Consider the following 17,155-nt stretch of genomic DNA (forward strand, 5'->3'; position numbering starts at 1 on the left):
GTTGTGCCTCAGATGAGAGACCAGCATTAAGACCTTGATGGCAGCCTTGCAGAGGACCCAGCCAAACCTGTGCCAGGCTCCTGATCCACAGAAACTGAGATGATAAATGTATATTCTTTAGGCTGCTAAGTTGGTGGTTTTATTTTTGTGAAGCAACAGATAATTAATATATATAGACTGTGCCTTCATGGAGTGTACATTTTAGTTACTGAAGATGGGTAAGTATGGGAACAACAAACTCAGAATTATGCTTCTGGAAATAATTTAGAGAGTGGATTAAGGGGGGGCATCAATGTTGAAGTTTAATGTTGTAGGATAAGGCCTTGAATTAGGAATGGCAATGGGAATGAAGAGGTAAATTAAGGCTGAGCACAATGACCTTCACTGGGGAATAAAAGCAGTGAATGAAGATTCAGTCTCCAAGATGGCCTCCTATGAGTCAAATGATCTTTGACTCCTGATATTTATAATCATGTACAATCTCCCACTCAAATAAATCACAGGTGGCCTGTATAACTAATAGAATACGGTAGAAGCAACAATCTGTGACTTCCAAAGCTACGTTATGAAGGCCCCATGTCTTGAACCACTGTCCCACTACGATAGCCAGCACATTGTGAGGACACTCAACCCTCTGGAGGTCCATGTGGAGAGGAACCAACATGTCAGCACCAATCTGCCATCTAGGTGAGTGAGCCATTTTGCAAATGGATTCCCCAGCCCAAGTCAAGAGCCAGAAACATCTGACTATAACCATACAAGTGACCCTAAGCCAAAACTGCCCTACCAAACCTGTTTCCAAATTCCTGACCATGAGAGATAATAAGTAATTTTGTTTTAAAGTGATTTGTTATGTATGAATAGATAACCAATATAGAGAGGGAACAGATTAGGGTGCTCAGAAAGAGGAGGGAAGTTAAATGGAGATACACAGAAATCTTTTCTCCATCCAACTGCAGAGGAAGTCATGGGGATAGGTTGCAAACACTGGATATTAAGGCGGTTAGTTCCCAGGCATGAAGTTCTAGGCTTCATGCATTTTTGCTTTGGCTCTAAATCCATTAAATAAGGAAAATGCTAATTCCATGGGCTGGGAATTTAGTCATTCAATAACCATTTATTGCAAAGCACAGTGGAAGATTCGAAGAAGGTCCCTACCTTTTAGGAGCTTACTAAAGAGTAGAGATAACAGCAATCCATTAAATGATAAAAAGAGCCAGGCACAGTGGGATTACACCTGTAATTCCAGCAGATGGGAGGCTGAGGCAGGAGGATTGTGAGTGCAAAGCTAGTCACAGCGAAAGTAAGGTGCTAAGCAATTCAGTGAGACCCTATCTCTAAATAAAATACAAAATAGGGCTAGGGATGTGGCTCAGTGGTTGAATGCCCCTGAATTCAATCCCTGGTTACCCCCAGCCCCTCAAAAAAAGATAACAAGAAAAGACTTAAGAATTCAAAGGACAATCAATTACTTCTAAATGGTGTGAATCAAAAGAGCCTTCAAAAGATACTAGTCTACTATAGATGTTCAACTTATGATGAGGTTATATTCTGATAAACGCACTGTAAACTGAAAATACTGTGAGTAAAAAATGCATTTCATAAACGTAGCCTACTGAACATCACACCTTAGCAACATGGTACAACATAGAGTGTCATCTGTTGATCTCTATGATCACATGGCTGACTAGGACCTGTAGCCTATTGTTTCTGCCCAGCGTGGAAAGAGAGTATCACACTACACATTACTAAGCCAGAAAAAGATCAAAATTAAAAACCCACAGGGTGTGGTTCAGTGTCAGAGCACCTGCCTAGTATGCGTGAGGCCCTGGGTTGAATGCCAGGACTGAAATTTAAAATTTGGCCTAACTAGGATCTATTCATTTTGTGCTTATTAAGCACAATAAACTGTGCTGCTTTATATTTGTATTTTACTATTTATCAATTACTTAAAGTAGTAATTTTAAAGTTTTTCCCTATTATAAAAGCAATATGCTCACTTTAGAAAATGTAGAAATCATAGAATAATGAAAAGATGTTTTACTCACAGTTCTTCCACCTAAAGACAACCATTTTAGTCTATTTCCACTTGTTCTTTTTTTTTCCATGTAACATGGTGATCTGAAAATTTTTTTCCAAATCCACTTTGCTTTATTCTTTACTTTACTTCTGGAAAAGCAGGACACTACAAGATGTTTATTATTCAAATAAAACTCCATAGTGGGTCGGGCCTGTGAAGGAGCCTCAGGGCCAGAGGAAAGCCCAAGGTCCCTTCAGGTCCAGAGTGAATGGCAGTCACTTAGTGTTCCCTGCTTTTAAAGATGAAGAAAAATGTAATGTTTGTGCCAACAAACACTTAAAGACACAAATTAAATGAGAAGGGTGTCTCTATCAGCTGGGCTCAATGCAGACTAATGCGAGAATTCTGGGTAGGACAGTAAGCTGCTCCAGGGTGACTTGGAATTGGCAACAAGACAGTTTGACATCACCTTCCAGATTTTAGAGAACCTAACGCATTCTTCTGGAGAAACAAATTTTTCACAGCTCTCATTGCCTTAAGCCCTTGCCAATGAGCAGTTTTATAACATCTATAAGAAAACTAGATCACATGGTGGAAAACTCCATCTCCAGATCTTTTAGCTGCACAGACTGGCTCCCTCCTGGGGATCTGCGGCCTGCAGTTCCAGCATGTGCACAATGGAATCACTGTCGGGTTCTACTCTGGCATAAAGGCTGTAAATTTTCAAGACTAGTAGGGATTTTATAAACATAGTAGACAAGAAGATGTTGACCTTCTTTCCTGGTCTCATGAAGAAGAGAATAAAAAAGTAAAAATCAGGCATGCCTAAATTAAAGGAAAGGGGGAAAGGAGGGCACCAAGTCTGTGCCAGGAATTTTCTAGGCCTTATGTTTAATCCTCGTAACAATCCTCTCAGGAAGATATCTTCATTTCTTACTTTATAAATGAGACACTTAGGCTAAGAGAATTTTTCCAAAATCTTACATGTAAGGAACAGGGTAAGAATTTAAACATCTTTGCTTTCCCCACTATACCATAAAGTCCATGCATGGAAACCTGGACAAGTTCCTTCCTCTCCACCCACACTGTGGCACCCCTTGAGGTAAAGGCAATCCTATACATACCAACAATGACTCAGACACCTTGGAAATAAAGGTCTGAGTCATCACACCAGGAAAGGAACCCTCACTCTCAGCAGTTAGCTAAGGGCAAGGAGAACATGGAATGAGTAGAGAAAGAGAAATAAAATTCCAGCTATGACTTGGTAACCAGTTTCAGAAACAAGGGCTTATTCTTGCTTGTTTTAGAACTCAAACTTTAATGTACAGACAACCTCTTGGGGTTCTTACCAGTTTTTTTTTTTTTTTTTTTTTGGGGGGGGGGAGGCAGGGAGGTACTGAGGATTGAACCCAAGGGTACTCAACTACTGAGCCACAACCTCAGCCCCAGGACCATTAACTTTTGACAATGAAAGTCAATGGTATTAAAACCTAGGGAGGGGCTGGGGAAATAGCTCAGCTAGTAGAGTGCTTGCCTTGCAAGCACAAGAACCTGAGTTCGATTCCCAGTACCGAAGGAAAAAAAAACTAGGGAAACTGAGGCTTACGTCCCCATGTTGAAAAGCCTGTGACCATGTAGATCACTTTTTAGAAATACAGAAACTCACATTTCTCAGCTAAGTGCAAATAAAAATGTTACTAGGAGAGATACCACTGTTTTTTGCTTTTGTTTTTTGCATACAAGGGTTCATCCCAAGGGCATTCTACCTCTGAACTATTTTATTTTTTTGTTTTGAAATGGGGTCTCACTAAGTTGTCCAAGCTATTCTCAAACTTGTGATCCTCCTGCACTGGCCTCTGGAGTAGCTGGGATTAAAGGTATATGCCACTATATCTGGCCAACACCAGTGTTCTTTGACATGCACAGGGTCAGTTATGGGAAAGCCTTTAAAGATCATCAAAATAAGTGGCTTTTGTTTTCTACCAAACTGGAAATATTCAACAAGGGGGGAAAAAAAAAAGCATTGGGTTTCTGCTGAAGTGGTGGTAAGACCATCAGGCGTTGCAGGACACTTTAAAGTCTGATGATACAGGGCTGGGGGAATAACTCAATGGTAAAGTGCATGCCTAACAAGCAGGAGACTGGATTCAATCCCCTGCACCACAAAAACCAGTATAATGAGATAGAGTACAAGTCTTTGTTCATTCAGAGAAAACAGAAGCCTGGAGATGCGTATATTTCTCCAGCTGTGGAAAGGGCCCATAAACACATCAGAAGTGAACTCTAGCCCTACGTGGACCCCTACCCAGCTAAGTGGCAGTGGGCAAAGCATTTTCCCTTTCTGGGCTTCAGTTTCTCTATCTGTAAAGGGAAGAGGTTGGGCAGGATGACCTTTTTGGGTCCCTGATAAGGATAAAATTCTGTATAATTCAAAAGCTCCCTACAGTAGTGCTTTACATTCTTCCCCAGGGTAAGTATTCCTCCTTACCACCTCATATGGCCCTCACTGCAATCCTAAGAGTTCATACAGTTATGAACCTGGTGAAGTTCAATGACTTGTTGATGGTCACTTGGCAAATCAGTGGGAGGGTGCACTTGGTCTACTCCAGGAACGTTAAAGAGTCTCACTCTTCATTGTGTCCACTTAGAGAAAGTTCACTGAAATCTTTATTGCTTAAAAATACTGCTATTGTCAAAAAAGACAAGAACATTAAGAAGGTATTGGTTTTCTAAACTACAAACTATCTTTACAGCTTTCTCCCATGACGAAGGTAATTTGTTACCCTTGGCTTTGCCAGGATGTTCAGACACCAGGCCACTGGTTTATATTCTAGGGGCAGAGTCAATCACTTTTGGTTTTGGCAAGACTGTGGACAGACTACCCAAACAGAAAAAAATGCAGCAAACAAAGGAGATATACCAGGGGAGAATAAGCTGAAAGGGGTCATCTGGAGCCAGTCCTGAAGCAGTTATGACTAAAAACCTGCAGGAAGTGGCCAGGACACTAGCAAGGAAGGCAGTTAGCAGAACTCCTACAGCAAGCAGACTCATGTCTTCCTTTTTAATGTATCAACACTGGCTAAATGAGTAGACATTATAGCACTTTACAATTTACAAAACACTTTCACATCTAACAGCTCACGGGATTATCACAAGGTAATTGTGGTAAACATAACTGGTATTGTGAAAAGCACTGGGGCAGCGGCAGCATCACTGAAAAAGCTGAGGCTTAAGAAGTGAAACGTACTGACCAAAACACCACAACTCATAAATGGCACAGCTGGAACCGAAACCCAAGTCTTCTGATCCCAAATATTCACTTTTATATCACTGCCTCCCAGAAGAGAGCAGGGGGTGAAAAGAAGAGAAATTCAACAGACTATCTTGCTACCCATTTGCTATGAGGACCTCTTTATTTCTGGTTCTAAACTACATTGAACAGCTGCTATCAGGCCATAGGCTCTAAAATTAAATCCTGACACATTATGAGTAACAAGAAAACACATCTGGGCCAGAAGTGGTGGCACATGTCTGTAGTCCTAGTTATTTGGGAGGCTGAGGCAGGAAGATCGCTTGAGCCCATGAGTTCAAGACTAGCCCAGACAATAAAGTGAGACCCTGTCAGGAAAAAGAAAGAAAAGAAAGAGGAAAAGGAAGAAAGGAAGAAGGAAGGAAAGGAAAGAAAAGAGCGAGTGAGCACGGAATTGCAATTGGAGTTTGTTTTCACCCATAAGTCCAACTGAGTAGGGGAGACAGCCTATAAACAAATCACTACCACTCACACAATTACACATGGGCCTATGAGTTGGATGGATTTAAAGGCAGTTTCTCAACCGCAGCACCGCTGCCACCTTAGGCCAGATCATTCCTCCATAATCCCTTGTACTAGGGATCGGACCCAGGAAATTGCACATGCTAGACAGGCACTGAGGTATAACCCTAGTCCTTTTTCTAATTTTATTTTGAGATAGGGTCTCACCAATTTGCCCAGGCTGGCCTTGGAACTTGTGATCCTCCTGCCTCAATCTCTTGATCAGCTGTGATTACAGGTGTGTACCACATGTCTGACCAGATCATTCTTTGTTGCGGGTAGAGAAAGGCTGTCTTGTATGCTGCAGAAAGTTTAGCAGCATCCCTGGCCCCCATGACTAGATGTCAGTAGCAACCTTCCCCAGCAGCTGTGACAACTGAAAATGTCTCCAGACAATGCCAAATGTACTCTGTGGCACAATCATCCCACAGTGCTCTAAGGCTTACTGAAGTTGAGGGTAAAAGTCAGTCAATGCAGGCTGTGGGTGCTGAAAATTTCATGGAGGAGGTAATATTTGAACAGTACCTTAAAGATTAGATTATAATCCCTGTCAGTGAGGATAAGAGAATAAAAAAGGGATTCTGCTGGATGCAATGGTACATGCCTGTACTCCCAGTGACTTGGTGAGCTAAGGCAGGAGGATTGCAAGTTCAAATCCAGCCTCATCAACTTAGCAAGGTCTTGAGCAACTGAGACCTTCTCTCCAAAAAGGAGGATAACTTAAAAGACATGGAAATGAAAAAGTACAAGGTCTGCTGGAAAACGTTCCACTTTGGCAAGAGCAGAGGAAATAGGAGATAAAGCTTAAAAATGACAGTTTAAGGTAGGTCACAAATACCTATCCATCAACTAACTTATAAAATGCACACACATAATGAGATAGCGAACAATATGAGATGCCACACAGATGTTTAATAACAAAAAGTCATGCTAGTGGTATTTCCATGTGTTCCACCTTCCCAAGAAGACAGAGAGTTAATTGAGTTATTAAGTCTTACACTGCGTTCAGTGCTCAGAACATATTCTGAGGTAAATGAAGCTTGGATGCAGTGCTGAGGTGGGATGGAAAACTAAGGGATGGTCAGGAGGTTCCAATGAGGATGAGGATGATGGGCCATGGAAGGGTATGTTTTGAAAAGCTGGAAGGGAGAAAAGGACGTTCCAGCTAAGGATACTGGAGGTGGGAAAGAAATAAATATACTTAACATATTGAGAGGATACCAAGAACAATGTAGCTGGGAGAGAAGACAAGCTGCAAAAGTAGGCTGGGCAAAACAGAGGACACCTGAATCAGACTTTACTGGGCAGACAACCACTTACGGTTGTCTAGAAGTTATCTTAGCAACACTTAGAAAGTATACACTGGTTTACAGTAATGTTCTCAATCTCTGATGAGGAAAGAGACCTGGAACATTTAAGCCATTTTCCTACATAGCTGGCTGGGTGTGGGGCTGAGACTAGCATTTGGACACCCAGCTCAGGTTCTGAAAGATATTACAGAGTACTGAGCTACATTCCATATTCCAGTCTGTAAGAATCACAATATCTGATGACCTAGCTCTTAAGCTTTGTCAGGGTCAAAGCCTGAATTAATCTAATCATATATCTATTGACTTAAGCATCCCTTCAAGTGTCTAGGGTAATGGATGTTGGTTCCATTGCTGTCTCCTGGGGGCCCTTTGGAAAGCAAAACATCTCAGGAGACTCTCTGGGAAGCTGGATAAACAAACCATGCAGCTCCATGGAAGAAACAATGACTTTTTAAAATATAGCTCATTCAGATTTTTCACTGCATAAAGGCAAGTCTGGGTACCTCTTTACCAGAAGAAATACTCTCAGAGACACTATCCCCTACCTACCTAAACAAAGGTGGAGGGAATGGTCAAAGGCAGCTGCTAAGACATGTCCACAGATCCCGTTATAACAGGAAACAGTCCTATTCCTCCTCAGACCTTGATAAAGGTGATCCATGCCCCTTACTACAGTAGGCCCACCTCCCTGCTTGTCACTCCTGGATTCCAGAAAGGCAGTAAACGGGAGGTCTGCAGAATCTGAATTTGCCCTATATATTAATTTTATTCATTTCAGGGTCCTGGTACATGTAACTGTGAGAACAAAGCAAGTTCCATCAAGGGGATTTCTTGTTAATCCCAGCCAACTAAAGCTCTAATATTGGGGGTCATTCTTAAGTAACTTTGGCAGTAGGAGCTCAACTTTCTGCCTTCTCCCCTTGAAGGATGCCGCTCAGGACACTAGGAAAGCTATTGCTGGCAAGACCCTGGTACAGGCTTTTGGATGGACTCTGTGTTCCTACAAGTTATAAGGCAGAATCCCTGAAAACAATTTGTTCTTTAAGACAGGCTGAATGAGGTAAAGGACAAACAAGAGCCCTAAAATGCAATACTTAATACTCACACTAGCCAAGTCTATTGAGTGCGTGCACTTTTGCCAGGTACCATAAGTACTTCATCCATTCATTATTTCATTTTAGTTCCCAACAGTCTTATCAATGAGATACTGTACTCCTCCCCATTTTACATACAAGGAAACTGAGGTTTAGAAAAGTTTTGTTATTTGCCAAGGTTACACAGCTAGCAAGCAGCAAAGTAAGTATCTGAACATACGTAGTCTGGACCCAGAGCTTAGACAGCCCTCTAATAACAATTCTTCCCACTTGATGCCAACTGACCAAATAAATAAAATTCTTATACTTAATTTTCTCAGATTTGGTTTCTGAATTTTATCAGAATCTTAATGATCAAAGAATTTTGAAAACTGAAAAGCACCAAAGTTTAGGTATTATTAGTATTACTTTAATATAATTAAAGAGATGAGGACTTATCTGGGGGTATAGGAAAAGCAGCCTGCTCTGTGACTATCTGATCATCCAAAGTTATATTTTAGTCAACACTCTAGTAAAAACCATTCCAATATAGTGACTTAAAAAAAAGAACATCTTCAAAAGTTGATGCCCCCACAGTTTTCCAATTTCAGGGATAAAGACAAAAGCCTGATCTTTCTCTTCTCTCTGTCTAGTATTATAATTTAGGTTTAATGTACAATGGCTTGGCATTCAACTTTCTAATCTTTTTTTTTTCTCCTTTCATGGTGGTGCTAGAGATTGAACCCAGAGCCTTAAGCATGCTAGGCAAGATCCTGACCACTGAGCTATATCCCAACCCCATTCAACTTTTATTCAGGAGTTGTAACTTCAGGCTTAAACATATAGAAGCACTGTTAAGGGTAAAAGTGTCATTTTTAATAAACTGTGTCTATTTTGAAAGCAAATGATACTTCTAGAAAGACTACCACGTGACAATTATAAATTAAAGGAAAAGTTTGATGTAATTTAAAATCTTAAATTATCTTTAGAAATATGGAGCAATTTCATATTGTGTTGGATTTGAGTTTGTAGGCCATCACACCAATAGCACCCTAAAAATGATTGCTGTTACCCCAAAACTTAAGACAACAACTGCTGCTGCTGCTCCTCCTCCTTCTTTTTCTTATGGTACTGGGGATTGAACCAAGGACCTTGTGCATGTTATGAAAGTGTTCTACCACTAAGCTACATTATTTTGAGACAGAGTATAACTGAGTTGCCAAGGCTGTCCTCAAACTTGTGATCCTTGTATGCCACTAAAATAGCATTTTCTTTAAAAATATTGCAAAACATGCAACAAAAAAACTTATCGAGTAATAAAATCAAGTATGAAATGGGAATTCATTCTTTTTGTGTGTGTGTGGTGCTGGGGACTGAATCCAGGACCTTGTGCATGCGAGGTAAGTGGTCTACTAACAGAGCTATATTCCCCCGCACAGAAATTTATTCTTTATCATCTGAAAAGTCCAGGCTGCAGATTATGGGCATTTTTAGGTGGTGAGGGGATTATATGAATATGAATATAGCCAAAACTTGGGGAAAGCCACCCTTCTATTTAGGAAATTCATTTTCATTTACTATATAAAGTCTTTGGGGAAGTAGTAAGTAGCACATCCACACAAAAAGCTGGGGAGAATGATGGCTTCATTTCACATTCTCCCACATCCAGGGAAAACACAGGCTCCATATTACATGGCTCCACATGAAGTTAAACAGCATAGCCTGTTTGGTACCGTAATTAGTGTTTATACAGAATTAAACACAGCATGTGAAGAAGTCATATTTCCTCTAAAACAAACCCCCTTCAGCCATCAACAACAAATATTTATTTAGAGTTAATAACATGTCAAACTCAGTCAAGTACTGTGGGAAAGAAATATCACAGAATTTTGAAACAACTATATCTAGAACTTTGCATAAGCTAAGCACACATTCTACCACTGAGCTACTCCCCAGGTGAAGACCACTAATTTTTGTATAAGCATTTAAAATATCCTCCATATATCAGTTAACTTCACATGAGTAAATAAGAGAAAAACTAACGGCAAAATTGTAAATATTTTGACCACAATAGAATTAGCACTGTAATTAAAGACAAAAAAAAAATTTTTTTTTCCTTTACCAAAGAAATCCCTGAAACCTGCCAAATACTTCTACTCAACCTACGTAAGTTTTCAAGTAGTCTTTTAAGTGGAGGTGGGATATGTCTGAGCCTGTCTTTCTGAAAGATAACTTGACCTCCTGTTCTGCATTAAACCTAAAATATTATCAATGTTTGCACTTCAGAATCCTTGACACACCCCTTCCTCCTTTCATCATGTCTATCCAGGCTTCTTTTTTTTTTAATTCCAAAATCTTCCATCTGGCCTCTTCTTTCCTACTGTCCTCATTTCTTGCCTGGATTTGCTCATTCATTCATCCCTTACTTTACCAAGTGCCTATTATCAGACAAATGCCCCCTATCAGAGAGCTAGACACTGACTGGTCCTTGCTCTTAGGAAGCTCACATGATATTGACTAGAGTTGCTATCTGTGATCTTAATCACCAGCCTGCAAGCTTTAGCAAAGGCTTTGTAGTTCCAGAAGCCAGCAGCATCTGGCATATAGCAGACACTCTAAAAATGCTTGTTCTATGACTAGATTACTTTAGCAAGCTCTTTTTTTAACCATAAATATTTTAGTATATATCTTCAAAATGGACGCTTTTATTTTCTTTCCTTTTTAAAACACAAATGCAGTATGTGCACACAATGCAAAAATAACACAGAAAGGTATAAGGTAAAATAAATTCTATTTCCAGAAGTGACTACTATTATAGTTTGATGTGTACTTTACAGAACTCTCTCTTGTTAGTATATAACACACACACACACATACACTCACACTCTCTTTTTTGGAATAAGTTCTTTGACAGTTCTCAAAGTTTGGTCCTTGGACTAGGTTCATCAGCATCATCTGGGAACCTGTCTGAACTGCAAATTCTCAAGTCCCACTCCAGACCTCCTAAATCAGAAACTCTGGAGAAGCCCAGCAGTATGGGTGCTAATAAGCTGCCCTGGTGTCTGATGCACATTGAAGGTTGAGAGCCACTGCTCTAATACAGTTGTGCCAATTTTTTTTTTTTTTTTTTTTTTTGTACTAGGGATTGAATCCAGGGGCACTCAACCACTGAGCCACATCCCCAACCCTTATTTGTATTTTACTTAGAGACAGGGTCTCACTGAGTTGCTTAGGACCTCGTTAATTTGCTAAGGCTGGCTCTGAACTGCAATCCTCCTGTCTCAGCCTCCTGAGCCACTGGGATTACAGATGTGCACCACCCCACCCTGCTGTTAAGCCAATTTCTTTTTTAAAAATATTTTTTAGTTGTAGATAGACACAACACCTTTTTTATTTTTTATGTGGTGCTGTGCATCAAACCCAGGGTCTCACATGTGCTAGACAAGCGCTCTACGGCTGTACCACAACCCTAGCCCAGTTATGCCAACTTTTTAAAACTGTCCTAAATATGCATTGCTATCTTGTCTGTTTGATCACTCCTGCTTCCAAATGTTTTCCTACACTTTTTGATTACATCTTGACATATCAATCTATCAAGCCCAGACCTGATTCTTTTCCAAGAAAAGAATGGTCACTATCACAGTTCATACTACTCCTTCTTGGCCCCTTCCCTGAACTACCATGACACCCTTCGTCCTTCTACCATACAATTTAACAATTAGTTTTATATCTTCAATGTCAGAGAACAGTTCCTTACTCTTCCACAACAGACCATTAGCTCCTTGAAGACAAGGATCAGATTTTTGTATCTTTCCCTATCTCCAAACTAAAGACATAAGTTAATTTTATTTTTTATTTTAATTTTTTTTGTGTGCGGTACTGGGGATTCAATATAGGACCTTGTTTGTGCTAGGCAAGTGCTCTACCACTGAGCTACAGCCCCATCCTCAAAATTTTATGAGACAGGGTCTTGCTTAGTAGTTCAGGTTGGCCTTCAACTTATGAACCTCCTGTCTCAGTTTACTGAGTAGCTGGTATTACAGATGTGTGCCACCATGCTTGGCACATAAATGGAATTTTAGTAGACCTGCTGTTAATGTTCAGGGACGAATTCACCAAGGCAAGAAATGTTGGTAAATCTTTTTTGTTTGTTTGTGGTGCTTGGCATTAAACCCAGGGTCTCATGCATGCTAGTCAAGTGCCCTACCCCTGAGCTACGTTGACAAATCTTTTAAAGATAAAAAAATATGGATTTTTGAGCTGTAGTCCCAGTTCTACAGTCTTGGATAAATTCAGTTCTAAAGATGATATCTATAAAAGTGAGAGGGTTGGACTCAATGCTTATTTGCAGTCTGAATAATACATGATTTTATGAAATGTCCCATGTTGGAATATCTTAATCCATTATATCTTATAATGCTTTGCTTAGAATACTAACATGGTAATTTTTAGACATGACTTGAGTTAAAGTTAGATACAGTGTTTTCAAGTTGGCTAATAAACTCTTTCAATAGGAAAAATAATTTATTCAACTGAAACTTCCACCACAACCAGCACCTTACATAATATTAGCTTAAGGCCTGGCATGGTGGGACATACCTGTAATCTTAGCAACTTCAGAGGCTAAGGCAGGAAGATCACAAGTTCTAGGCCAGCCTGGGCAATTTAGGGAGACCATGTCTCAAAAATAAAAAAGGGCTTGGGGAATAGCTTGATCGTAGAGTGTTTGCCTAACACACGAGAGGCAAACCCTGATACCACAAAACAAAACAAACAAAAAACAGTTCAGTATATCTACAGACAATTATTTGGAAAAAAAAACTTTAAGCTTCATTTTAGTAGAGAAACTATACATATATCTGCTGCCTCCCAAAGGGCCCTTCTGAATATTTATTACAAATACTATGTACTGATATACAGTAAAAACTGTGATTATTCTGATATCACCAGGGTTAGTCAGCCACATAAGGCAAAAGAATGTAACAAATGGATACCAAATGTACTTAGGGATAAACTGAAAAGGCAGTAAGCCTTAGACCATTCTACTAAAACATGTAAATAAAAACTGCTCTGTAGGCTTAAGCAGCATAAACCAACTAGACTGTTGCGCCAAACAGGCTTCTTGATACAAGACTCTCATTTGCAAATTTTCAGAAACAACAGGGTGAACTGAGGCCTTTGAGAGGGGAGTGATGATGAGAAGTTAAATCTAACAGGAGAGCAAAGAGAAACTGAAGGGCAAGATGAAGAACAGAAGGGCAGCAAGAGAACATCACCCTTGAGTAATGAAAAGAAGCAATGGAAATTCACTGAATCTGCCACCAATCCCTATAAGCCAGGCATCTGGGGCTGCAAAGATAATCCCTGACCTCAAGGGTCTAACAGTCCTAAGATAAGACCTCGCATCTACCCTGTTGTGTGTGCTTAATTCTAAATGGGAAAATCAAGCAGGTAAGGCTTCACAGAGAAGGGAGTGATTTAGTGTACTCTTTGAAATGTGGAGGATTTGCTGAGGGAGAAAAAGGCAGTTTGAGCTAGTATTTTGGGGGCAAAACATTCACATATTTTTATAGCTGTTCATTTGGGACTAAAAACCAAAGGCTTCTTAGATGCAATACCACTGTCAATGATCTTTCCTTTTACTTTATCTTAAATAACTGAAATGTTCAAGCCCAATGATGGAACACAGCCAGAAGTCCCAGAATGAGGTGAGTGCTAGCCAGATCTGCTCTGTCACCTCCAAAGCCAGCCAGCCCAGCTACCCCATTCCTGCTCTCCTGGCAGCTAGGAAAGGAAGGCTAATTATACCCCCTGGGGGAGACAGGCTGGGGGGAAAATCTGGATGCAGGCAAGCAAGGAATACCCTATTCTGCCACTAAGCCACCATTGGAGAGCTTTCCTATCTCCTAAGTCATGAGGATTCTGGTTTACCTGTGACAGTGTGGCTGTCCATGCAGGGAGCAAAAAAAAAAAAAAAAAAGAGGGGGGCAGATTTCATGAAAAGGGAGGGGGAAGCACTGGACTGGTAAGTGCTGAAGTATTAAGTGAGATGATCTTAATAAAATGCTTAGCAAGATCCCTGACACACAGCAAGTGCTGGATGAATGTCAGTTCTTATTAATATCACTGTATTACAGTAACATCTCAACTGTCCTCCGACAAGAAGATATTCTTCCTGCAGCCCACTTTTATGACGTTTAAGAACAACTCTCCTAAACACATGACAATTTTTTTTTTTTTTTTTTGGAAAACACTTAAAAGATTGAGATCAAATGCCATCTCCACTGGCCTTAGGAGCCCAAGCCCCTGAGTTCGACGGCCGTCCCTACCACTGGTTAGCCCCGTGACCTTGGGCACGGCACTTAGCCCATCGGTGCCTCAGTTTCCTCCGCGGTGAAGTGCGGCTAAGACGCCCTCCCGCCGCAGGGCGGTCGTGGGGTCCCAGCAGCGGCTACCCCCTGCTGCTCCGGGGCAGCACAGGGGCAGGGCGGGTGCAGGCCCCTCTTCCGTGCCCGCCCCCGGCTCTGGGGCGGCGGGGGTAGATGGATGCTCAGTCCAGGGAGACTGCCGAGCTCTGCCGCCCGCAGAACAGGTGCAAGAAAGGGGGTGGCCTGCAACGGGTCCCTGCGACCGAGGGTGTCGACGTCTGGAGAAAGGCTCGACCCGAGTCGGTCGCACGCTGTCGCCCGCGGACTGGGCGCGGGGAGCCGCGGCCGGAGGGCGGGCTGACCCGGGGAGGGCGGAGAGTAGGGGGCCCAGGATAGGTTGGCTGGCAGTGCAGACCCCCGGCCCTGTCGCACGGAGAAACGCGGGTGCCAAGGGCAGGGAGAAGGAGCGACGCCCCCGCACGCCGCGCCGCACGCCCGGGGTGGGTCGGGCTGAGGCGCTCACTCACCTGAGGCGCGGACGCCGGCGGTCAGTGCGGCAGTAAGCAGCAGCGGCAGCAGTGAGGGGCGGGGGAGGAGGCGCGGCGAGCGCGCAGGCGCGCTGCGATGCCAGGGCTGCGCAGGCGCACTGCGCCGGTCCGCCTCAGGAACTACCGAGAAGATGGCGACCGAGGCGGGAGGGGCTGGCGGCGCCATATTGGGTGTAGTTTTTCTTGCTGCAAAGTCTCCTCTGAGAAATCTCAGAGGGGCTGAGAGGGAGGGGTGTCGAATGCTCGCTGACTGCACAGCCTCCTCCCCTTCCTCTGAGTCACATCCTTACGAAATCCATAAGAACCATACGAGCCAGCTTGGCATCCTCCTTTTCAGGAGGCTTGAGACCATACTCAAGGTCACAAGGTCCCAGTGCTGGCATGTGCAAGGGGCTTTGTAAATTTTCAATGAAGGAACACAGTAACTTCAAAACTAGAATTCGAGACTCGTGGTTCCTAAGTCCTAGTCCTCTTTTGTATCCCCTCTATAATTACCAGCCACACCATTTTTAAAAAAACATTTCTTAGTTGTTAATGGACCTTTATTCTATTCATTTATTTAAATGCGGTGCTATCAAACCCAGTGCCTCAGGCATGCTAGGCAAGTGCTCTATCACTGAGCCACAACCCCAGCACCCATTTATTTTATTATTATTATGTTTTTGAGTGCAACAGGCGAGATGGATTTTTTGTTTTCCAGAATGATCGCTCACATTACACTTAATAACCCAACAATTTAAATAGCACTAAAATGCACAGAACATAATCTATTATTCGTTGATCTATTATTTTTTTATTGGGGGGTGGGTACCGGGTATTCAACTCAGGGGCACTTGAGCACTGAGCCACATTTCCAGCCCTATTTTTTATTTAGAGGCAGGTCTCATTGAGTTAGTGCCTCGCTTTTGCTGAGACTGACTTTGAACTTGCAATCCTCCTGCCTCAATCTTCCCAGCTGCTGAGATTACAGGCTTGCACCACCACGCCCAGCTCTATTATTTCTTTAATATTAGGTATCAAGGACTAGAGATCATTCTCTGAACTAAATGAGGGCAAATGGAATAAATTCAACCAAACCTTTCAGAGGGAAGTGATAGTTATTCATTATGCACAATTCCTGAACCAGATTTGGATAAAGGGAAAACTGATATTGAGCACAGCTCTTTATTATACACTTAATGTTTGTTCTACTGTTGTTCTTAATGTTTGTTCTAGTTCACCACCACTATCCATATGTTCATGGTTAGAGTATTAAACCTCTCCATGCCTAAGTTCATTTATAACGAGAAAAAAAAAAAACCTACCTCATAAAGTTATGATGAGGACTAAATGATGCTTACTACTCATTATGTATTATTTTTCTGTGTTCTATTTAGCTGTTGAAGATACAAAACACACTTCCAATCCTTGAGTCTGAACAACTACTTGTAACAAAATATGCAATACAATATAAGTAAACTAGGGGACGTATAATATCCTTGGAGAAAAGTGATCTATCCTCATTTTATAGGTGAAGAAATTGAGGATAAGAGATGAGGATTCACTCCAAATTCTACGTTCTGGACATTATACTCCTCTGCTTCTGAAAGAGTGGGCAATTAACACCCTTCCCTTCATTGTTAAGTTAGCTTTTCTTGAGACACACTACTTTCTTAAAAAAAATTTTTCAATTTTTTTTTTAGTTGTCAATGGACCTTTATTTATTTATATACAGTGCAGAGGATCGAACCCAGAGCCTCACACATGCTAGGCCCATACTCTGCCACTGAGCCACAACCCCAACCTTTCTTGATCTACGATGAGACAACGTCGTCCATTCTTAAGTCTTCAATAACTAGACCTATCTCTCAAGCTTTTCCTCTAGTCCAGACTTTTCTACTCAGTTTTCCCCCTTTATGTCTGACAGACTAGTCAAATTCTCCATTCGGTACCCCAAGTTGAACCACTAGCCTTCCCATCTCATGCTCTGTAATCTACCCCCTTGTTCAGCCTTCATCCTCAGCAGCACACTGATAACCACTGTTC

General features: G+C 41.7%; 1 protein-coding gene across 6 annotated transcripts in view; it reads right to left on the bottom strand.

Annotated features, from left to right (window-relative positions):
• The window catches only part of NDRG3 (NDRG family member 3), a 60,775-nt gene extending 45,574 nt beyond the window's left edge, over nucleotides 1-15,201 (bottom strand). For all 6 annotated transcript variants that reach the window (XM_079128315.1, XM_079128312.1, XM_079128316.1 and 3 more), the window contains exon 1: nucleotides 15,110-15,201. The gene's annotated coding sequence lies outside the window, so the exon portion shown is untranslated. The remainder of the gene's footprint in view (nucleotides 1-15,109) is intronic.
• Between the last annotated feature and the right edge of the window lie 1,954 nt (nucleotides 15,202-17,155).

Source organism: Sciurus vulgaris (genome assembly GCF_902686455.1).
Source record: "Sciurus vulgaris genome assembly, chromosome: 2".
Lineage (NCBI taxonomy): Eukaryota > Metazoa > Chordata > Mammalia > Rodentia > Sciuridae > Sciurus > Sciurus vulgaris.